Source organism: Papio anubis, chromosome 17, assembly GCF_008728515.1.
Source record: "Papio anubis isolate 15944 chromosome 17, Panubis1.0, whole genome shotgun sequence".
In the NCBI taxonomy this organism is placed as follows: domain Eukaryota; kingdom Metazoa; phylum Chordata; class Mammalia; order Primates; family Cercopithecidae; genus Papio; species Papio anubis.
Window position 1 is genome coordinate 8,442,215 of NC_044992.1, and position 24,274 is coordinate 8,466,488.

A 24,274-nucleotide genomic window follows, 5' to 3' on the forward strand; every position below is an offset into this window, starting at 1 on the left:
ATCGGGTTTTAAGACCCCTCTGCCCAGCCCCCGCGGCGATGGCCAAGCTGGTTATGCCATGAAGCAGGAGTGAGTCATCCTGCTCACTCATTACATGTCCCACACTGTAATGGATGCAAATGAACGTTCTCAGCCAACACCACTTCTGCACACTCCTGTCCTTAAGCAGGCAGAACACAGTGCCATGGGGCTGCTGCTAGCACACCCCGCCCAATGCCTGCCTGCCCATGGCTTCTCCTTCTCATCTTAGGGCTGCCTGTGACTTTCCCATCTCCTGGCCTCAGTGTGCCCCCTCCCTGCTCCACCCTGTTCCAGGGACACATCAAAACCTTCTCCACAGAAGGGCAGGATATCCTCAGGCACTGGTGGAATTCTGGTGTGCCAGCCTCCCTGGCATTCCAAGGCTTTCTCAACCTTGCCCCAAGTTCTTCTCAGAGGCAGGACTTGCCCGAGTCACTAGCCCCTGGGAGCCTGAGAGACGGGGAGAGGGAGGCCAGCCAGGGGACCCTCAGTCGTGCTGCCCTGGGGGTTAACCCAGCACACCGGGTTCACCACCCAGCCCTTTGAACGCTCATTTCCGTCTGAGTCAGTCATCAGCTGTTTCTTATGACTTGTCAGCAGAACCTCACGGGCTTTGGGGCAGAGGTGACAGGGGAAGGCAGTGGCACCCGCTCTCCCAGCATGATGCCTTTTTTCAAAAACTGGGCAAGCAGGGCCTGGCTTCCCTGGCATTGCTCTCCCAAGCCCCCTCCCTATCTTGTTGAGAAGAGCTCCCATTGTAAAATTCCAGCTGCTGCCGGGAATGCCCCCCGCCACCACCACCAATTCCCCTGCCAGTAGTGAGGTGGTGTTGAAACATCCAACAACGGGGCCTTCCCCCATATCCAAGTTCCTCTTCTGAGCCAGCAAAGAGGACTCATAGTGCTTGCTGGGGACCCTGCATGGGGCAGACAGGCCTGAAGTTGGGGTGGGTTGGTGGGACCCCAGAGGGCACAGAGAGAGCCAGTCTTGCTTCCACCTTTTCTTCCCATGTTGATAGGATGTCATGATGCGGAGGGCTCATCTTCCCTTTGGTGCAGCGCTGGTCAGAGAAGGCGTGGGGTCCGCCTGGGTCCAGCTTCCCCACGCAGCCCACGATGGGGCAGGGAGGAGAGCCTCTTAGGGGTTTCTAAACAGTGATGAAGGGAGGAGTTAGAGAGCCCGCATCTCATATGGAGGGGGCCTCCAGGTTCTGGCTGGCTCTCCACATTGCTTTCCTGGTGTTCTGGAATATTCTAGGCCCATGCAGTCCTGGGCTGACCCAGCCTGCTTCCGTCCTGGATGACTCCTCCCTCTCCTGCTTCCTACCCTCCAAGACTTGACTCTCCCTTCTCTGCCCCACTCCCTTCCTCATGCCTTCATGAAGCAGAATCTCCACGGTGACCTACGTAAAAGAATTCTTCGCAACACAGGAAGGATACACCGGAAACTCAGGAGATTGATTAGTTACTATAGGAGGTGGAGGTGAGAAAAGGGTGGACAGGATCAAGGAATGAAACTGGAGATGAGGGAGGAGCAGCACTTCTCTGAGGATTATCTGTGTGTACAGCTTTAACGTTTAGAACTATGGCGATATTTTACATACCTAAAATTAAATAAATAATCGAAATCAACCAGGATATGGGGGTAGGGGACCGAAAATGGGAGACAAGCAGTAACACATTAACCTAATTGTATAATCAATTACTGACATAACCACACTGAGGCGGATAGGCAATGAAAGAACTAACCTAAGTAACTTTGTAAAATGGTACTTTGACTGGATACTGGTCGAAAACAAAAATAAAAACTATAGACAAATACTGCTTTCCGGTTATTAAATATGTTTCTCATATGAATGTGAGTTAAAAATTACAAAAGTTCCGGACCGGGCACGGTGGCTCACACCTGTAATCCCAGCACTTTGGGAGGCCAAGGCGGGTGGATCACCTGAGGTCAGGAGTTCCAGACCAGCCTGACCAAAATGGTGAAACCCTGTCTCTATTAAAAATACAAAAATTAGCTGGGCGTGGTGGTGGGAGCCTGTAGTCCCAGCTACTCCAGTGGCTGAGACAGAAGAATTGCTTGTACCCAGGAGGCGGAGGTTGCAGTGAGCTGAGATTGTGCCACTGCACTCCAGCCTAGGTGACAGAGCGAGACTCCATGTCAAAAAAAAAAAAAGAAAAAAATCTGAAAGTTCTTTATGTGTACACTAGGATTAGACAGATACGTGAATAAACCATAGATAATGAGAGCTAAAGAAAAATAAAGAAGGGGGAAAGCTGGAATGAACCTTGTGGAGTTAGGCCAGACTTGAAAGAATCAGTATGAACTCATGGTTGTTAATGTACATACAGATAGATACATATAGAAAAATTTTTAAAAGATGTATGTGCTTGGATTAATACACATACATTTTCTAGTTCTGTCTACAGAGAAAGCCCAGAGGCAATGACATCCCAGTAGCAACAAGCTACTTCCGTCCTAGATGACCTTTCTTCCCATGGGCTGAACCGTGTGATTTGGGTTTTAAGACCCCTCTGCCCAGCCCCTGCTGCGATGGCCAAGCTGGCTATGCCATGAACCAGGAGTGAGTCATCCCGCTCACTCATTATGTGTCCCACACGGTAATGGATGCAAATCCAAGATGCAAATGAACGTTCTCAGCCAACACTACTTCTGCCCACTCCTGTCTTTACGGGAGTGTCCTTAAGATCTAGTGCCCAGATCGTGGTTTCTAAATACCATTCTCCAATAAAAGGAACCAGAGCTCCTTAGAGACATGGCTGATCCTAGGATTGAAACAGGAAATATACAACATAAACCCAGCACAGCTTGTAGTGCCAGAAAATAAGTCAGTATTTGAAAAGCCATGGGGAGTGTCAAAAGGACATAGGGACTAACCTGAAGGCGCTTCCAATGGCCACAGCTGGGACAATTTGAATGAACAAAGAAAGTGATGAATTATAACTCATAGATAAAATAAACATCCACAAGTCTATAGATAATTATAGATAGTTAAATGTTATAGACACTTGAATAAAAACATAAATGGAGGAGAAAGGACAGGCCTTCTTTACAAAAGAATTCCAATTAATAAACGTGAGAGGAATGAGAGAAATAGAAAACTGCCCCTAGGCAAACACCATGGTAATAATTGTAGATTCACTGATGAATGCTACAAATCTGTTAGTGAAAATCTGTGGAGAAATACGATATTCGTATAGCCTCAAAGTAGTTCCCCCCAAATAATTACCACTTATAAAGGGGAAAACAAGAACCTCACAGTGGAGAAACCCAGCAGACAGCACATTCACCATATGATCAAAGTTAGCATGACCAGCAATAAGCTGTATCAGCATCATGTATCATCTGCTGTAATGCACTGAAGAGGGAAGGGCTTGTCACTTCTTTGTTTTTTGTTTTGTTTTGCCAAAAACACATAACCACAATCATGAGAAAACACCATTCAAAATCCAGTTTGGAGACATTCTATATGGTGAGTATTCACCATACAGACATTCACTATGGGGAGTACTCACCAAAGTGTTCGGGTCATCAAAGATAAGGAAAGACAGAGGAACTATCACAGATTGGTAGAGACGAAGGAGACACAAAGGCTACATGCAATGTGGGATCCTGTACTGAATTGTAGAACAGAAAGAGAACATTAGGGGGAAAATACGCTAAGATTCAAATGAGGTCTGTCGTTTACTTAATAGTACTCTGTTAGTGATCATTTCCTGGTTTTGATAACTGCACCATGTTTACGTAAGTTGTTCATTAGAGGAAGCTGAGTGAATGGTAGACATGGCTCTAAGATCCTTTATATATTTACATAGCCTTATGCCCTTTCAGTATCGTTCCAGGCAGCTATCAAATGATTCACTACCTTACATGAACTTCTTAAATATTTGCTATTTCTTCTGCAGTCACAGTGGACCAGTGCAGGGCTGGCTGCCTCAAAATCCCCCAACCTAAAGTTCTTAAACTGGGGATGAGAATTTCTGGGGCTCTGTGGGGGATTTAAGGGCTGTCTTTGAGAATGTTCAAGTTATGTTTTCATTTTAATGTCAGTCTAGATACAGTTCATAGTTAATATATTATGGAACATCTTGATGATCACTTCATGACCAAATGTTACCAGATGTCCGTGCCTAGTTTGCATTTGTGTCATACCATGTTGGTGTCACCTAAAAGGACAGGGCACACCATGTGTGTGCTTGGGATTTGCAAGAGCTCAAGGTTAAGCACAATGAGTTAACAAAGGCAAATGTGTAGAAACATTCCTGGTGCATAATAAGCATTCAATATATATTCTCTGTTAGCTATCAGAGTTTCTTCCTTCTTTCTTTCTTTCTTTTTCTTTCCTTCTTTCTTTCTCTCTCTCTCTTTCTTTCTTTCTTTCCCTTCCTTCCTTTCCTTCCCTTCCCTTCCTTCCTTCCTTCCTTCTCTTCCCCTCCCTTCTCCTTCTCCTTCCTTCCCCTCCCTTCCCCTTCCCCTTCCTTCCTTCTTTCCTTCCTTCCTTCCTTCCTTCCTTCCTTCCTTCCTTCCTTCCTTCCTTCTTTTCTTTTCTATTCTTTTCTTTTCTTTTCTTTTCTTTTTTTCAGTCTTGCTCTTTTGTCCAGGCTGGAGTGTAGTGGCGTGATCTTGGCTCACTGCAACCTCCGCCTCCCGGGTTCAAGCAATTCTCTTGCCTCCTGAGTAGCTGAGATTACAGGCATGTGCCACCACGCCAGGCTAATTATTCTATTTTTAGTAGAGACAGGGTTTCACCATGTTAGCCAGGCTGATCTTGAACTCCTGACCTCAAGTGATCCGCCTGCCTCAGCCTCCCAAAGTGCTGGGATTACAGGCATGAGCCACCGCGCCCGGCCCAGAGTGCTTTCTTAACACTCAAATCTCAGCTGCCCAACTCTTGATGTCTTCGGGACTAGGCCAGGAAATAAAACACCTCCTGCATGATTCTGATGCACAGTTAGGCTTGGAAAGTCATGCTTTTTATTTTACACAAATATGCACACATGCATGTGTACACACATGCATACACACACACTTTTGACTCTAAGACTGGGAAGGCACCTTAGGTACCATTTAGTACAACACTCCCACTCTACAGATAGGAAAACAAAGGCTGTGAGTGGTGAAAGGACTTGCCCAGATTAGACCCCAGTAAATCTGTAAGTAGAATCTGAGCCTGGAACAAAAGATAATCATGCATCCTCCTGCTTGGATGAGAATCGCACTCTCCTTGCTGCCCAGCAGTGAGTGACTTCAGCTGCTCTTCTCAAGGCTATTTTTGGAATCCCTTTTCAAATTTCTTCCAGAGTTATTGGTCTGTTCAGGTACTGAACTTTATGTGTCAACTTCACAAATTTAGGTTTTCTGACAATATCTTTCACTTTAATCAAGATTTTAAAGTTCATTAGCAAGAATCAGAAATTCCTATATATTTTTTATAATTACTTCTGTAATTTTAGCCCTTCTTTTAATGTAACATGTTTTCTTTCAAAATACAGATCCATATTTGTATTAAATATTTTTTCTTTTTTCTTTTTTCTTTTTTTTTGAGATGGAGTTTCACTCTTGTTGCTCAGGCTGGAGTGCAATGGTGCGAATCTTGGCTCACCGCAACCTCCGCCTCCCAGGTTCAAGCTATCGTCCTGCCTCAGCCTTCCGAGTAGCTAGGATTACAGGCATGCACCAGCACGGCTGGCTAACTTTTATACTTTTAGTAGAGATGGGGTTTCACCATGTTGGTCAGGTTGGTCTCAAACTCCTGACCTCGGGTGATCCACCCGCCTCAGCCTTCCAAAGTGCTGGGATTACAGGCATGAGCCACTGCACCCGGCCTGTATTAAATATTTTATACTACTTTATAGTTCTTTAAATGTTTTTGACATTTACATTAAATGTAATAACTGTGATAACAGTAGTAGTTTTGGACAGTGGCTTTAAGTTTCATTTATTTTATTACTCACTGTTTTGTACCCTACCATTCCTATTTATAAGTCCTTTATTTTGGTTCATTTCTTGCTCAGCTCAAGTATTTTGAGTAATTTCAGGACAGATGTGTGGGTGAGGTACTTTCTGAGACTTTATATGTCATGTGTCATTCATTCTGGCTCAGGAATTATAGCTTTGCCAATTATAGAATTGGCATAATTCATAATTTTTCACCCTCAAAATGTTCATAGAAACCCAAGAAAATCAACTGAAAAATGGTCATACCAAAGAACAGAGTTAGGTAAAGTGGTTGGGCACAAATTAATGTAGAAATCAATATTATCTAACTATGCAAATAAATTATATTGGGGAAACAAGATTCTACTTCTAACAGCAACAAAAGTGATACAAATTTAAAAAAAAACTTTAAAAATATGCAAGATTTTTATAAAGAAAATGTTTGAGGGACACAAACAAGCAAAAGTAAATGCAAATACATATTCTGCTGTTAGATAGGAAGATTCAATACCATAAAAAATTAATTCAAAAAGGATCAAAGATCTAAATGTAAAGTGCTAAAACTATAAAACTCTTAGAAGAAAAATTGGGGGAAGGCTTCATCGCATTGGATTTGTCAAAGATTTCTTGGATATAACACCAAAAGCACAGGCAGCAAAAGAAACAATAGTTAAATGTCAAAATTTAAAACTCTGTGCATCAAAGGATACAATCAACAGAGTGAAAAGGCAAGCCACAGAATGGAAGAAAATATTTGCAAATCATATATCTGATTAAGGGCTACCATCCTGGATATATAAAGAACTCCTATATAACTCAGCAGCAAAAACAAACCACCCGATTTGTTCATTCTCTGTAAGTTTCAGCCTGGAGAATAGGAAGGAAGGAGGGAAGAAGGGAGGGTGGGAGGGTGACAGAAAAGGAGGGAGGGAGGAAGGAAGAAAAGGAGGAAGGTAATTATTGAGTGGCTGATCTGTGTCAGGTACTATGTTGGGCGTTTTCACTTAGTCTGATAATCATAATTGATTATCAAATTATCAATCATTCGGTCAATCCCCAAGACATTGATTACTTACACTGAAACTGAATTAACATTCGGTCAATCCCCAAGACATTGATTACTTAGTTTGATAATCACAAGCACCCTTTGACATTGTCATAATTATTCACATTTCCTGCAGCTCAAGGAGGGTAAGCCATTTATTCACTCAAGTTCCTATGGTCACGATTCCTATGGCCTGAGCTTGAAGTCCATGCAAAGTTGGCGTGACTCTCAAAGCCCATGTTCTTTCCTATGTCGTGTTAATAGGAAGTCATATCTACTGGTTTCTAGAGACTTAAAGGGCTGAGTGTACTGTTTCGTCTCAGTGTTGTAATTTGAGGCTTCCAGGGAAGACGTCTTGCATAAAAATTGGCTGAGTTTTCCATTGTTAGTGATTCATTCTCCTTGGGTTAGGGCTGTTCACTTCCTCTGTCCTAGCTTATTTTTCAAGATGTAAGATTCTTGGAGGATGATTTAGCCACTAGATGAGTCTATTACAGCAGTGACGGTACCTAGTGGGCAGGAGAAGGACTCTGGGGCCAGGAGAGGGAGGAAATGTGAAAAGGTAGGTGGACATGGCATGGAGGTCCAGGGAGGGCAGAAGATGAAGCAGAGATGTACCAAAAGAAAGAACCACTGAAGAAGCAGAGGTAAGACTGCCCACCTCCCCCTAACTTTGCTCAAGCCCTTCTTTACCAAGGAAGGGACACAGGAATGCTTGGGAAGACCAAGACCACAGTTGTGGTCAAGACCAAGAAGAAATGGGATAAGGATGAAGGATAGGGAAGGAGAAAGATGCTAACATGTACACAGTACTGACCCTGGGCCAGATACCGTGCTTAGGGCTTGAAGCACATGATCCCATTTATTTTGAGCTACTCTAGAACACTCTGAACTTGCAGAGATGAGGAAGTTCAGCTCCTGTTGACTAAAAGACTTTCCCAAGGACATACGGATAGCACAGAGAGGATCTGAACTAAGGTCTATCTGGTCCACTCTACCCAAGTAGAGTACTGAAAAGACAATAGGATGTATAATGTCGCCTTTTCATGTAATTTTAAGAATAGCAGCTAATAGGAATTGAAAGCTTACTACGTGGCAGGCACCGTTCTAGGTGTTTCTGTGAATTCAGTCATTAAATCCATGTGAGGTAGATCCTCCTTACCCCCAATTTCACAGATGAGGAGACTGAGGTACAGAGCATTCTCTCAGCTGGTAAATGAAGTATGCTCTAGGCAATTTAGCTTTTCCATGCAAGTAAGAGCAGCTATACGGGAGCCAGGGGTGGGCAAACTGAAATTACTGCCAAACTGAGAAATCAGAGGAAGACTATAACAATAAAACAAGGAATAAGCTCCAGGCAGCAACCAAATTCTCTGGGTGCTTGGACTAATCCATGGGCACTTACACTGGAGGCTGTTTAATCCTGCCACCTTTAAATATGGAACCCATCTTAATTGTTAGCAAATGTGCACAGGAGAATAAAGCAGCAAATGAATGTAAATGTAAAAACTCAAGAAAGGCCAATTACACATATATTGGCAGCTTTCTGGTTTTTCTGGATGTGGAAAAAGATTGCGGTTGTGACAAATTTGTTTTATTGCAGGCTGCTCTCTTTTCTTTTCTTTGCTCTTTTCTTTTCTTTTCAATACAGGGTCTTGCTCTGCCTTCCAGGCTGGAGTGCAGTGGTGTGATCATACCACACTGCAGCCTTGACCTCCTGGGCTCAAGCGATCCTCCTGCCTCAGCCTCTCAAGTAGCTGGAACTACAGGCACATGTCACAATGCCTGGCTAAATTTTATTTTTTATTTTTTGTAGAGGTGGGGTTTCACCATGTTACCAGGCTGATCTTGAACTCCTGAGCTCAAGCAATCTGCTGGCCTCAGCCTCCCAAAGTGCTGGGATTACAGGCGTGAGCCACCTGCAGTCTGACACAGGCTGCTCACTTTCTACAGATAGAATCATTTCTAGTTTGTAAGACAGACATGAATATTTCATAGTTTTGGGCAAGGAAGATTTTTATTCTTCCAGAGCACTGTGACTTCTAGATGCTTTACTATCAGAATATGTTTGGGGTAGAGCAGTCCAATCCATTATCTTTTCCCTTGCACAGATTTTCTTCTCTTCCAGAGTGATAAACCATTTACCACCCCATCTTCTCTCCATTAATCCGACAGCAGGTCATTGTTTTCAGACATGGGCACACCCATTTTCTCTAGTCTCCTTTTTACTCTCTTTGAACTCTTGCTCAATTATGCAAGAAAAATCTCTCAACTTCTCCCCTCCCCTCCCCGCCAATCCCATTCATGAATATGCTTTAGAGCGAAACCTCTCTAACAAGAAAACAAATACTCCTCAGGGTTTGTGGACAGAACTGAAATCAGACGCTCCTCCTGATACTTGGCCAGGTGTGGTTTTTACAACTTTTTATGGAACAAACACTGATGTCAAGAGTCCCGTTTAGCCCAGTCTAGAACTCTCTAGAACTCTAAAGGATCATTTACTATGACATTAGGGCATCAGGCACTGATGCAGTCTCTCCCAATTTCTCACCAAACATACCAGATAGATAGTTAGATAATAGATGGATAGATGGATAGATAGATAGATAGATAGATAGATAGATAGATAGATAGTAGATGGATGGATGGATGGATGGATGGATAGATAGATAGATAGATAGAGAAAAAAGGAATGCATACAATCCAAACTGAAACCAACACTGACAGGCCAGAATCAGGGATTGACATTATGTCTAAGTCTGATGGAAATGGATTAAGACAATCCAGGCTTAGGCTCAGGCCCAAATCTCTATAATAAGTCGATACAGCTTGCATCACGGCTGAGTACACTTTGGTCCCCGAGTGGGTGTGCACTTTTTCCTTGGATGCTTCATCCCCTTTTTTCTTTTCCTTTAATGTAGACTGATGCATCACATTCACTGAGATGGAGAAGTTTGGGGAGAGGACAATTTGGGAGAAGAGAAGAAGAGTCCTGCTTTGTCCGAGTTCTATCCCCTTCAGACCCCAGTGGAGAGGTCTGGGCTACAGCTCTCTGTTTGGGAGTTCACATTGTGCTGTGACCACTGAGGCTGTGAACCATGTGATGTGAGAAGAGTGAGGAGAACACCTCCAGTGTTAAGAGTTGGCCCCGGAAGTATCACCAAAAGGACACTGAGAAGATGCAGCTCATGAGCAGGAGGAGAACATGATGTCACAGGATTTATAACAAGCATGTTTCAAGGAGGGAGTGAGGAATGCTGCTGCAAGATCTACAGCATGAGGGCAGAGAAGTGGCCACTGGATTTGGTGACGTGGAGGGTTTGAGTGACCATGAAGGAACAAGTGCAGGAAGAGAAGACCAAATGGAATGGGCGGAAGAGAGAGAATAAGTGACACAGAGGCAACTGTTTTGGGAAGCTTTGCTCAGAAGAGCTGGGTTTATGAGATGCCCCAGGATCCTTCTGTCAAGTTCCTTTTTGTTTTTCTTTACCTAGCACAAGTTCATTTGCTGTCATGGTGACCAAAAGAACCCTAAGGTGCTTCCAGCTTGAAAAACAAATGTCTATATCGATGTCAAAAGGAAAATTACCTGTATTAGTCCATTTTCATGCTGCTAATAAAGACATACCTGAGACTGGGAAGAAAAAGAGGTTTAATTGGACTTACAGTTCCACACGGCTGGGGAGGCCTCAGAATCGGCAGGAGGCAAAAGCCACATCTTACACGGCAACGGCCAGAGAAAAAAGAGGAAGATGCAAAAGCAAAAACCCTGATAGAACCATCAGATCTCGTGAGACTTATTCACTACCACAAGAACAGTATGGGGGAAACTGCTCCCATGACTCAAATTATCTCCCACCAGGTCCCTCCCACAACACATGGGAATTATGGGAAGTATAATTGGAGATGAGATTTGGGTGGGGACACAGAGCCAAACCATGTCACTACCCGACATGGTTACACATCAAAATGCTAACAGCAATTATATCTGGGAGGTAAAAATAGGAATAATTTTTATTTTTTATAAATATTTTTCATAATACACATTTTATGCCTTGTTTTTATCACATAGACAATAGTATAGTATTATATATATACACTATATATAGTATAATATGATATATATACCATATATCATATAATATATAGTAGTATTATGTGTTTTTTATCACATAGATAATGTACATAAAAAATTTAAAAATGGTGCTGGGCAAGTGGAGTAGATATGCTTTTCCCTATTTCATTTAAAATACAACTACAAGCACTGAAGATTATATATAAAACTAACATAAGAGACCCTGAAAGAGAGAGAGAAGGCATTCAGGCTAGGGACCCTGGGGACAAGGAATGGCGTGGGTGAATTCCCTGGCTTCTTTTTGCCTTACATATTCCAGACTTGGAGCTGAAGAGCCTGCAGTCTGAAAAAAACCAATGGGTGCAGATTTAAAATAAAGCCCCCACAAAAGCCTTCTCTCTCTAGCCAAAGCCCAAAGAAAGAGGCAACTTAGCAAGACAGACACGTTTAGACAATATCTGCTCTATTGCAGCCAAACTCCACAGGGAAAATTGTGGTGCCACCTCCACCAGCAAAAGCCAATTAATCAGCCTAGACGTCCACTCTGGCCAGGCTGTAATGAGGCTCCCCAAATCCCCTGCCATGGGCACTGTCTGAAAAAGCCAAGTAGATAGCCAGGTCTTCTATCTCCGTTAGTGATACTGAGCCCCCTCCCACTCCACAATGTTACTGGACACCAATGAGGAGCCTGGACTTCCACCCCCACCAGACAGTAAAGAGACACCCCCACGATAAGATGATGTCAGAGGAAGCCTAGTAGGGAGTCAAGACTTTTAACACTGCCCAAAAGTAATGAGTTCATCCCCTCTGCTGTGGTGGCATTGTAGCAGTAATGAGGCACTCCTACCCTTTCTAGCCAGAGACTTCTCAGTGGAGGCCTGGTAGAACTTGGATATGTTTTCTTGGCCTCAGCAAGTCTCATGTTGAAATCTGATTTCCAGTGTTGGAGGTGGTGCCTGGTGAGAGTTACTCGGATGGTTGGAGCCCATCTCTCATGAATGGCTTTGTGTCATTCTCATGGGAGTGAGTGAGTACTCACTCTTCATTCCTGAGAACTAGTTGGGAATCAGCTTAGTTCCCCTGACAGCCTGGCACATTTCCCCTGCACCCAGTTTCCCACCATGTGATTTCTTCACACCAGCAACTTTTAACCCTCCACCATGACTGCATGTGGCTTGAGGCACTCACCAGATGTGGATGTTGACGCCATGCTTCTTGTACAGCCTGTGGAACTGTGAGCCAAATAAACCTCTTTTATTCATAAATGACTCAGCCTCAGGTATTCCTTTATAGCAGCACAAACAAAGACAAAACCTAATAGGAAGCTGGAACTCTCATGCCACTCATTAGTAATGTCAGACAAAAAGTCTAACATTCATGTGGTTGGAGTTCCAGTGGGAGAGGAGAAAGAAGGCCAGGCTGAAAAAGTACTTGAAGAAATAATCACTTAAAACTTGGCAATGGAGGCTAAGTGTGGAACCTGAACTTCTACCCCCGGTAATGAGGCAGTGCCCCCTACTCTTCTCCTGTTGGAGATGTGTTAGATAAAATAGAAGGTTTAAACAAAAATTAAAGCCTCATAACTATCATGATACCCAAAATGTCCACATTTCAATAAAAAATAACTTGTCACATCAAGAAGAAGGAAGAAGGAATATCTCAAACTGAATGGGAAAAGATAATGATGGATGCCAACACCAATGTGACAGATTTTTTAAATTACCTGACAAAGATTTTAAAGCAGTCATCAGCAAAAATGCTTCAATGAGCTTAAACTCTTTTAAGACAAATGAAAAATAGGAAAGTCTCAGCAAAGAAATAGAAGATATAAGTAAGTATTAAATAAAATTATAGAATTGAGAAAGAAAATAACTGAAATTAAAAAAAAACTCAATGGGTAGGCTCAATGGAGAGGTATAGGAAAAAGAATGGTGGGGATAGAAGAAAGAATCAGTGAACTTGAATATATAACAATCATATTATCTAATCTGAACAATAGAGAACAAATGAAGAAAAATGAACGAAGCCTCAGAACCTGTGGGACTAAAACAGGGGATCTAACAAAATGTCTATAATTGAAGTCCCAATAGGAGAGGAGAAAGAAGGAAGGGCTGAAAAAGTACTTGAATAAATAATCACATAAAACTTGCCAAATTTGGCAAAATATATAAAACTACAGTTTTAAGAGGCTGTGTGAACCATAAACAGGATAAAGCCAAGAAATACACACCAAGACATCTCATAGTCAAAATTCTGAAAACTAAAGACAAAGAAAAAATCTTGAAAGGGTCAAGAGAGAAACAACACCTTACCTTAGATGAAATATAATTTGAATGACAGTGTACTTTTCATCAAAAATTATGAAGGCTAGAAGGAAGTGGAATAACATTTTAATTGCTGAAGGATAAGCACTGTCAGCCTAGAGTCCAATATTCAGCAAAACATCCTTCAGGAATGAAGAGGAAATCGAGATATTATCAGAGGAAGAAAAACTGAGAGAATTTGTCACCAGCATCCCTACTCTAGAAGAATAGCCAAAGGAAATTCTCTAAACAGAAAAAAAGGATGATAAAAGAAAGAAATCTTGGAACATCAGGAAGAAGTAATAAGGAAGGCAAAAATCTGGGTAAATACAATAGACTTTCCTTCTCCTCTTGAGTTTTCTAAGTTACCTTAGATGGCTGAATAAAAAATAACACAGTCTGATGTAGCATTAAATGTATGCAGAGTAAATATTTAAGACAATCATATTATCAATGGGGTATGTAAAGGGAAATAAAGGGAGGTATAGTTCACTAGGACTGGCAAAATGATAACAGTGGACTGTGGTAAGTAACAATATATAGAGCAACCATTCAAAATACATATAAAAACATTATAGATAAAATAAAAAATGAATTCTGAAGAACGCTCAATTAGTCCATAGGAAACTATGCAAAACCAGTAATAAAATAGCAGAATTGAGCCCTAGCATATCAATAATTACATTATATTTAAATGGATTTAATAAGCCAGTTAAAAGACAGAGATTTGTAGTGAATTATAAAACATAACCCAACTATTTGCTGTCTACGAGAAACTCACTTTATATATAAACATATATACAAATTGAAAGTAAAAGGGTGGGAAAATATATATCATGCAAGCATTAATTTAAAGAAAGCAGCAATGGCTATATTAATATCAGATAACGTGGAGTTCAGAGCAAAGAGAATTACCAGAAGCAGAGAGGGACTTTTTTTTTTTTTGAGCGGGACATTATATAATGACATAAGCTCAATTCACTAAAAGACACAGCAAACCTAAATGTATTCACATCAAAAAGATATGTGAAGCAAAAACTCAGAGAACAGAAAGAAAAAATAGAGAAACTCATATTTATAACTCGGGACTGCCACAATGGAATACTATGCAGTCAAAAAAAAGAACAAAATCATGTCCTTTGCAGCAGCATGGATGAAGCTGGAGGCCATTATCCCAAGTAAATTAAGGCAGGAACAGAAAACTAAATACCACATGTTCTCACTTATAAGTGGGAGGTAAGTTATGGGTTTGCAAAGGAATACAGAGTTGTATAATGGACATCATAGACTCAGAATGGGTGAGACATGGAAGGGGGTGAGTGATGAAAAACCAACTACTGGGTACCATGTACACTACTCAGATGGTGAGTCCACTAAAATCCCAGATTTAACAATTATACAATTCATCCACATAACCAAAAGTCACCTGTACCCCAAAAGCGATCAAATTTAAAAACAGTAAAAAACAAGAAATAATTGGAGACTTCAGCATCCTTCTCTCAAGCACTGATAGGACAACTATAAAGAAAATCAGAGATCACGCCACTGTACTCCAGCCTGGGCGACAGAGCGAGACTCCATCTCAAAAAAAAAAAAAAAAAAGAAAAGAAAAAAGAAAATCAGCAATGATGCATAATAATTAAACAACACCATCAGTCAACAGGATCTAATCAACATGTATAGAGCACTCCACCTAACAACAGCACAACACACATTTTTTTCAAGTACCTGTGGAACATAAACCAAGATAGATCATAACTTGAGCCTTAAAACAACCAAAATTTCAATTACTTAAAAATAACTGAAATCATGCACAGTGCATTCTATGACCACAACGGAATCAAACTAGCAATCAATAATAGAAAGATCACAGAAAAATCTCCAAACACTCAAAAACTAAACCAACTTCTAAATAATTCATGGGCCAAAAAGGAAGTCTCAAGGGAAATCCAAAAATTCACTGAAGGAATGAAAATGAACGTACAATGTATCAAAACTGGTGGGACACAGTTAAAGCAGTTCTGAGAGAGAAATTTATAACACTAAATAACGTACATTAAAACTACCGTGTGGCCCAGTAATTGCGCTCCTGAGCATTTATCTCAAAGAAAGGAAAACTTACAGCCATACAAAAACCTGTACATGAATGTTTACAACAGCTTTGCTCAAAACGGCCAAAAACTGAAAACAAACTAAACGTCTTTCAATAGGTGAAGGTTTCAACAAACTGTGGTCCATCTATACTGTGAATATTACTCAGCAATTGAAAGGAAATAACTATTGATACACACAACAACCTAGGTTAACTTCCAGAAAAGTATGCTGAATAAAAACAAAGTCAATGCCAAAAGAATGCATAATATATTATCTCCTTACATAATACTTTTAAAGTCACAAAATCATAGAAAGGGAGAACATACTGGTGGTTGCTGGGGTTAGCATTAGGGCAGGGGCAGGAGGGAAGTGGGTGTGGCTAAAAAGGGGCAACATGAGGGATCCCTGTGGTGATGGAAATATTCTGTATCTTGACTGTATCAAGGTCAATATCCTGGTTGTGATATTGTCCTATTTGTTTTGCAAGATGTTGCCATTGGAGTAAACTGATAAAAGGGTACAAAGGATCTCTCTTTATTATTTCATAGAACTACATATGAATCCATGATTTATCTCAAAATGTAAAGGTCTAATTTAAAAACCAAACTTCAAAGTCTTGTACAGATAAGTTTAGAATGTTAAAATATAAGCTTTAAAACTATCCAGAATAACCACTGCCAATATTCTGATCTTTATCCTTCTTAAAGATCCTTTTTATAAAAACTTTATTTTTTAAAATCCCACAGATCGTACTCAAATAGATTTATCTCATAAAAGAGGTGATATTCGAGAGTCCACCCCAAAGAAGGGGTACTTTCACCATCAGACGAGAAGGGATAATTAGCACAGCACTAAGCCTCCCTCCATGGACAATTGTAAGACTACCCAAAACAGTTGAAGCAACTGTTTATAGACACTGGGCAACAGGCAAACGCAGGACTGTAATCCCTGAGGGAAGGGAAACACACAAGGGGAGCCTCTTGATTTCCCTGGGATTCTGCTGGAAGGCACTTCCATGGTTTGAAGCACAGAGGTAGAACCCAAGCAGAGTACGGAGGGCTTTCCGAGTTGAGGAGACAGAAATTGGAGTTTGCAACTCTAGAAACGGCTGGAATGTGTCGGGCAAAGAACTGGAAAAGAGGGAAATGTGAAAAAGAAGAGCTCAAGAAGACATTAGCTGAATACTAAGCTGTGCATGCAGGGTAAGACCTCATGAAGCCTGGCAGAAACAGCTACTGGAAAGCCTGGAGTTGAACAGAGGTTCTACAAGTTGCACAGTGCTGGAAGACATTAGATTTCCAATCAGCCAGGGTGGAGGAATCTCACTGGATACCTCAGGTATTCAACTGAGATCCCAGAAAGGCAATGCTTGACATCTAGACATCCATTAAATTTTAAGGAACACTTGAAAGGATCCTGCTTATCCACCTGCCTGCCAGAATACAATTCTTTAAAGAAAAACAAGAAAATCCAGATGCTCAACATTGTAGCATCCATAACGTCTAGAATACACTGAAAAAATTACTAGACAGATGAAAATGAAGAAAAATGTGAAAAATGCAATTCATTACCAGGGAAGTAATTGAATAAAATAAACCCAAAGACAGTAGGTATGTTGAAATTAGGAGGCAAAGACTTTATTATGAATATGTTCGGAGATTTCAAGGAAAAATGGAGAGAGCAAGTTAACAGATGGAGAAATCTCAGAAGGGAATTGGAAACCTTTTTTTTTTTTTTTTCACTCTGCCGCCCAGGCTGGAGTGCAGTGGTGCGATCTTGGCTTACTGCAACCTCTGCCTCCCAGGTTTAAGCAATTCTTCTGCCTCAGCCTCCTAAGTAGCTGGGGTTACAGGCACGCACCACCATGCCCAGCTAATTTTTGTATTTTTAGTAGAGACAGGGTTTCACCATGTGGGTTAGGCTGGTCTCGAACTCCCGACCTCAGGTGATCTGCCCGCCTCGGCCTCCCAAAGTGCTGGGATTACAGGCGTGAGCCACTGCGCCCAGCCTGGAAGCTATTTTAAAAGAACCAAATGGAAATCTATTACCAGAGGGAAACACAACCTCTGAAAAGAAAAGTTCATTGGATGGACTGAATAAAAGACTGGACATGCAAAAATAAGATCAGTGAACCTAAACGATAGAAACCATTCAAACTAAAACATAGAAAATAAAAAAGGTTTTCAAAATATGGACGGAGTGTCAGTGACCTCTGAGCACAACCAAAAGTTCTAAGAGATACGTAACTGATGTCTCAAAAAGAGAGAAGAAAGAAAATGGCGGCAGAAAAATATTTTAAGAAATAATGGCCAAAATGTTCCGAAATTTAATAAAAAATATTAACCCATAGATCTGGGAAGCTCTAAAAACCCAAGAAGGATACGTGCAAAGAAAACCACACCTGGGTACATCACAGTTAATTGCTGAAAATCAAAGATAAAGAGAAAATCTCAAAAAGCAGCCAGAAGAAAAAGACACATTGTATGTGGAAAACAACAATTAGAAAAACTACTGACTTCTCCTTAGAAACAACGCAAACTAGGATACAGTGATACACATCTTTATAGTGCTTAAAGGAAAACAAAACACAAAAGGACTTTCAACCTAAAATTCTATATCCAGTGGACATATTCTTCAAAAACAAAAATTAGGAAACTTAATGGTATGATTGAAATGTTTTATATATTGTTAGGTCCGTGGGTGACATGGATATACACATTTGTCAAAATTGTACAGTTAAAGTTTTTACATTTTAATGTTTGTAAATTTTTCATGAAAATAACTATAAAAATAATCAAAGGGGTTGGGAAGTGAAGAAAGTCATAGATAAAACTATTTTTAAATAATGAAAATAAAGACATTCAAAGACAAAAAGACGCTGAAAAGATGGTCACCAGCAGACATGTATTACTAAAAATGTTTTTTAAAAAGCTATTCTATCAAATCTTTAAGAAAGAAATATTATCAATCATACTCAAATTCTTTCATAAAATAGAGGAGGAAACACTTCCCAGTTCATTGATGAAACCAGCATAATCCTGATGTTGAAACCAGACAAGAACACTACCAAACAAAGAATATTACAGATCAGTATCTCTAATTTTACATTTCATGACGCAAAAATTCCTAACAACACAGTTAAAAATGAAGTCTAGAAATACATGAATATAATCATTTCCAAAATAAGTAAAAATATATAAAAAGACCAAATGGGACTTATCCACTTGGAATGCTGTATTTGGAAAGTTGTTTTAACTTTCAAAAATTCATGTAATTCACCACATTAATAAAGAAGGGTGAGGCCGGGCGCGGTGGCTCAAGCCTGTAATCCCAGCACTTTGGGAGGCCGAGACGGGCGGATCACAAGGTCAGGAGATCGAGACCATCCTGGCTAACACGGTGAAACCCCGTCTCTACTAAAAAATACAAAAAACTAGCCGGGCGCAGTGGCGGGCGCCTGTAGTCCCAGCTACTCGGGAGGCTGAGGCAGGAGAATGGCGTGAACCCGGGAGGCGGAGCTTGCAGTGAGCTGAGATCCGGCCACTCCACTCCAGCCTGGGCGGCAGAGCGAGACTCTGTCTCAAAAAAAAAAAAAAAAAAAAAAAAAAAAAGAAGGGTGAAAAAAAATCACATAACCACTTCATGGATGCATACAAAACCTTTGAAAACATTCAACCCCCGTTTATAAGAACTCTCGGTAAGAGGGAACTGCTTGAACTTATAAAGAGCAACTATGAAAAATCTATAGTTAACATCATACTGAAAGGTGAAAACTGAACGCTTTTCACCGACTATTGGGAACAAAGCAAGGATGTGTGTTCTCACCACTTCTATTCAACATTGTACTGGAGGTCATAGCTATTGCCATGAGGCAAGGAAAAAAACACATATATATCAGGGAGGAAGAAGTAATGCTGTCTTTACTCTGAGATGACATGACTGTATACTTAGAAAATCCTAAGGAATCTATGAAAAACTACCATACGTGAATTTATCAAGATTGCAGAATACAAAGTCAGTATTTAAAAGTCAATTGTACTTCTATGTGTTAATAACTACTAATTAGAAAGTGAAGTTTTTAGAAACACTATTCATAATAGCATCAAAAAGCTGAAATTCTTAGGGAGTTTACCAAAGAATGTGGAAAACCCCCACCATTAAAACTACAAGACATTGCTAAGATAAATCAACGAATACGTGGAGAGATACACCATATTTATGAGTCAGAAGACTCAATATTGATATTTTGTCAGTTTTCCTCCAAGTTCATCTATGGATTCAATGCAATCCCGGTCAATATCTCAGCAAACTTTAAAAAATAGAAATGGATAATATGCCTTTGGTATACAGAAATACCGAAGACTTAAAATAGCTAACACGGTTTGGGAAAAGGACAAAGGTGGACGACTCATCCTATCTGACTTCAAGATTTGCTCTAGGGCTACAGTAATCAAGACAATCTGGTACTGATGATTTAAGCACACATAGATGAACACAATAAGTCGTATCATGGGTTTTTAAGCATAAATAGAACCACAGTATACATGTTGTTCTTTGCACGGTTGTCTCTGAGAAAGCATATCTGATTCCATCATTCTCTCCCAGCCCTCTGAGACCATTCCTATGGGTTTTCATTGCCTTGAATCAAAACTCAAGCCCATAACATGGCTCACTAGACCCCAAGAGGTCTGTGCCCTTCTTCCCTGGCCAGTCTCAAAACTTTACCTTTCCTCTCCATAAAAACTTCTTCCTGCATGTGCTGCCTCTGCCTGAAACATTTCGCCCACGTTTCCCTGCTTCTGATGTGGATCCTAATATGCATTCTTCTGTCTTCCATTTCCAGGTCACTTCTTCAGGGGAGAACTTCTGACCCCCAGGCTTGGCTGCATGTCCACCCCCACCCTTTCAGCTCCCAGAGCCTCTCTGGTTCCACTGTGCCTGCATTGTAACCGCCTATTTCTCTAGCGGGCTTTCAGCTCTGACGTCAGTGTCCCATCTACCATATGGTTCTAACCCCAGTGCCTGGCAGAGGGTCTGGGCAGATTCTCCCTGGAAAGTTACATGAGTGTGCAAACCAAAGCCCCGCCCAAATATGTGCCCATGATGTTATGACCATATGAGCAATCGGGGATATTCCTCTGGCTTCAAGGGGAAATCACGTCTATTGCAACGTCCCAGTGAGTCAGTCTTCAGAGGTGTTGAACGAGTCGTTTTTGGCCACCCACTGTGTGGGCAGGTTGCCTGGGAGACCTGCTTCCTTCCGTGTTTCCTCTGCCAGAGGCCAAAGGAAGAGATTCAGGTCAGAACCCAAGCTTCCCCAGAGCTGTTCCTAAGACCTCAGAGTACAAATACAGGACAATTTATATTTCTATGAATGTATTTCTTTCTGTACATTATGCCCTCCCCTCACTCTATCTCCATGCTAACTAAGAAGACAACCACCTTGAGGAAGGTTTGTGGCAGGAAAGTGAATAGCTCTGAGCTCCTGGACAGCTCCTGGCAGGATGGGGCTTTGCATCGGATTTCAGTCAATGTAAGAAGACAAGTCTGGGCACAGTGGCTCACGCCTGTAATCCCAGCACTTTGGGAGCTCGAGGCGGGCAGATCACGAGGTCAGGAGATTGAGACCATCCTGACTAACACAGTGAAACCCCGTCTCTACTAAAAATACAAAAAATTAGCCGGGCATGGTGGCGGGCGCCTGTAGTCCCAGTTACTCGGGAGGCTGAGGCAGGAGAATGGCATGAACCGGGGAGGCAGAGCTTGCAGTGAGCTGAGATTGCGCCACTGCACTCCAGCCTGGGCGACAGAGCGAGACTCCATCTCAAACAAAGAAGAAAGAAGAAAGAAGAAAGAAGAAAGAAGAAAAAAGAAGAAGAAGAAGAAGAAGAAGAAGAAGAAGAAGAAGAAGAAGAAGAAGAAGAAGAAGAAGAAGAAGAAGAAGAAAGTGGTTATTTCTTTTTCTTTTATAGACTTTAATTCTTAAAGTAGTTTTAGGTTTATAGAAATATTAAACAGAAAGTACAAAGAGTTCCTATATACTCCCTCTCCTTTCCCCTCCCGCCCACGGTTTCCTCTATTATTAATATCTTCCATTAGCGTGGTTCATTCGTTAAAATTAATAAACCAATATTGATATAAGAGTAGTCACTGAAGTCCGCAGTGTGCATTAGGGTACACTCTTTGTGTTGTACAATTCTATGGGTTTCTCCAAATATATCACATCAATACACATTACAGTATCACAGAATATTTTCACTGCCCAGAAAATCCGCTATACTCCATCTATTCATCCTACTCCCTCCAGCATCTGGTAGCCATTCTTCTTTTTACTGCCTCCATAGTTTGACCTTTTCCAGGACATCACATAGTTGGGATTGTACAGTATGTAGTTTTTTTCAGATTGGCTTCTTTCATTTAGCAATATGCATGCACTTAAGGTTCTTCCACGTTTTTTCATGGCTTGATAGCTCTTTTCTTCTTCTACTGAATAATATTCCGTTGTATGGATGTGCCTTTATAGTAATTCTTGTAAGTCTTTATAGCAGGTCTTAGTAAGTTAGTAATGTCAATCTTCTGACTTTGTTCTTCTTCAATATTGTGTTGTTTATTCTAGGTCTTTTTCTTTTCATATAAGTGTTAGAATGAGTTTGTCAATATTCACAAAGTAATTTATTGGAGTCTTGATTGAGATTGCATTGAGTCTATAGATAAAGTTGGAAGAACTGACAGCGAGTCTTCCTATACATGAACATGGAATACCTCTCCGTTTATTTAGATTTTTGTAGATTTTTTCCATCCATTTTGTTGTTTTCTCATATAAATCTTACATATATTTTGTTAGATTCATATTTGATTATTTCATTTTTTTGGTGCTAATGTAAATGGTATTGTATTTTTAGTTCAAATTCCAATTGTTCATTGCTGGTATATAGGCAAGCACTTGACTTTCGTGTATTTGTCTTGCACTCTGCAACCTTACTATAATTGCTCAGTTCCAGGAATGTTGTTGTTCGCTGTTGTTGATTCTTTGGGATTTTATACATAGACAATCATGTTATTGGTGAACAGAAACTTCCTTCCCAATCTGTATACCTTTCATCTCCTTTTCTTATATTTTTGCATTAGGTAGGACTTCCAGTACGATGTTAAATATGAGTGGTAAGCGAAGACATCTTTGCCTTGGTCCCAATCTTAATGGGAAAACATCTGGTTTCTCACCATAATGTTAGCTGTAGGTTTTTCATGTAAGTATTTATCAGGCTGAAGAAGTTCCTCTCTATTTCTAGTGTGCTGAGAATTTTTATCATAAACGGGTATTGGATTTTGTCAAATGTTTCTTCTGTGTCTAGTTTTATGATTTTTCTTCTTCAGCCTGTTGATGTAATTAACTACATTAATTGACTTTCAAATATTGAATCAGCCTTGCATATCCAGAACAAATCCCTCTTGGCTGTGATTTATAATTCTTTTCATGTATCGTTGGATTCAATTTGCTAATGTTTTGTTGAGGATTTTCACATCTATATTAATGAAAGATATTGATCTGTAGTTTTCCTTTTTTGTAATATTTTTGTCTGGTTTTGGTATTAGGTAATGCTGGCCTCATAGAATGAGTCAGGAAGCATTCCCTCTTCTTCTATTTTCTGGAATGGACTGTAGAGAGTTGCCACCATTTTTTCTTTTGTGTGTGTGTGTTTCACTCTTGTTGCCCAGGCTGGAGTGCAATGGCATGATCTCGGCTCACTGCAACCTCCACCTCCCGGGTTCAAGCAATTCTCCTGCCTCAGCCTCCCGACTAGCTGGGATTACAGGCACCTGCCACCATACCCAGCTAATTTTTTTGTATTTTTAGTAGAGATGGGGTTTCACCATGTTGGCCAGGCTGGTCTTGAACTCCTGACCTCAGGTGATCTGCCTGCCTTAGTCTCCCAAAGTGCTGGGCTTACACGTGTGAGCCACCGCACCTGGCCATTTTTTTTAAATGTTTGGTAGAATTAACCAGTGAAACCCTCTGGGCCTGAAACTTTTTGTTTTGGAAGATTATCAATTATTGATTCAATTTATTTAATAGATACAGGCCTATTCAGATAATCTACTTCTATTTGTATGAGTTTTAATAGAAATAAGAAATTATTCCATTTCATCTAAGTTACCAAACTGGCGGGCATAGAGTTGTTCATAATATTCTTTTATTATCTTTTCAATGTCCATAGGTTAGGGAATGATTTTTACCTTTTTTCTTGAGCTGTACTTAATAACATAAACTTTACATTTTAAAGTATACACTTCAGTGGCTTTTAGTATACTCACTAAGTATGTAAGCATCACAACTATTTAATCCCAGAACATTTTCATCACTTCAAAAAGAAACCCTATACCTATTAGCAATCACTCTCCATTCTCCCTCCCCTTATTAACTCTGGCAACCACTCATCTACTTTTTGTCTTTATGGGTTTGCTTATTCTGGACATTTCATATAAATGAAGTCATATGATACGTGGTCTTTTGCATCTGGTTTGTTTCACTTAGCGCATGTTTTCTAGGTTCATCCATGTCGTAGTATGTAACAGTACTTACTCCTTTTTATGACCAAGTAATATTTCACTGTGTGGGCATACCAAGCATTTCTCAAATATACTTGAAGCATTTCAAGTATATATTTGAAATTTCATTTCTCAAATACTTGAATTTATGGACCAAGATTCATATTGGATACCTGGGAGCTACCTGCTCAGAGCAAAAGAAAAAAGATGAGAGACAGTATCCAGGTA

At 40.6% G+C, this 24,274-nt stretch overlaps 1 protein-coding gene across 3 annotated transcripts in view; it reads right to left on the minus strand.

Moving 5' to 3' along the window:
* PIK3R5 (phosphoinositide-3-kinase regulatory subunit 5) overlaps positions 1-24,274 on the minus strand; it is an 87,126-nt gene that overhangs the window by 35,672 nt on the left and 27,180 nt on the right. The window contains exon 1 of one of the 3 annotated variants that reach the window (XM_031657371.1): positions 20,225-21,130. The exons of the other annotated variants lie outside the window; for them this stretch is intronic. The gene's annotated coding sequence lies outside the window, so the exon portion shown is untranslated. Of the gene's footprint in view, positions 1-20,224; positions 21,131-24,274 lie in introns of those variants that run through there. 3 annotated transcript variants of the gene reach the window in all.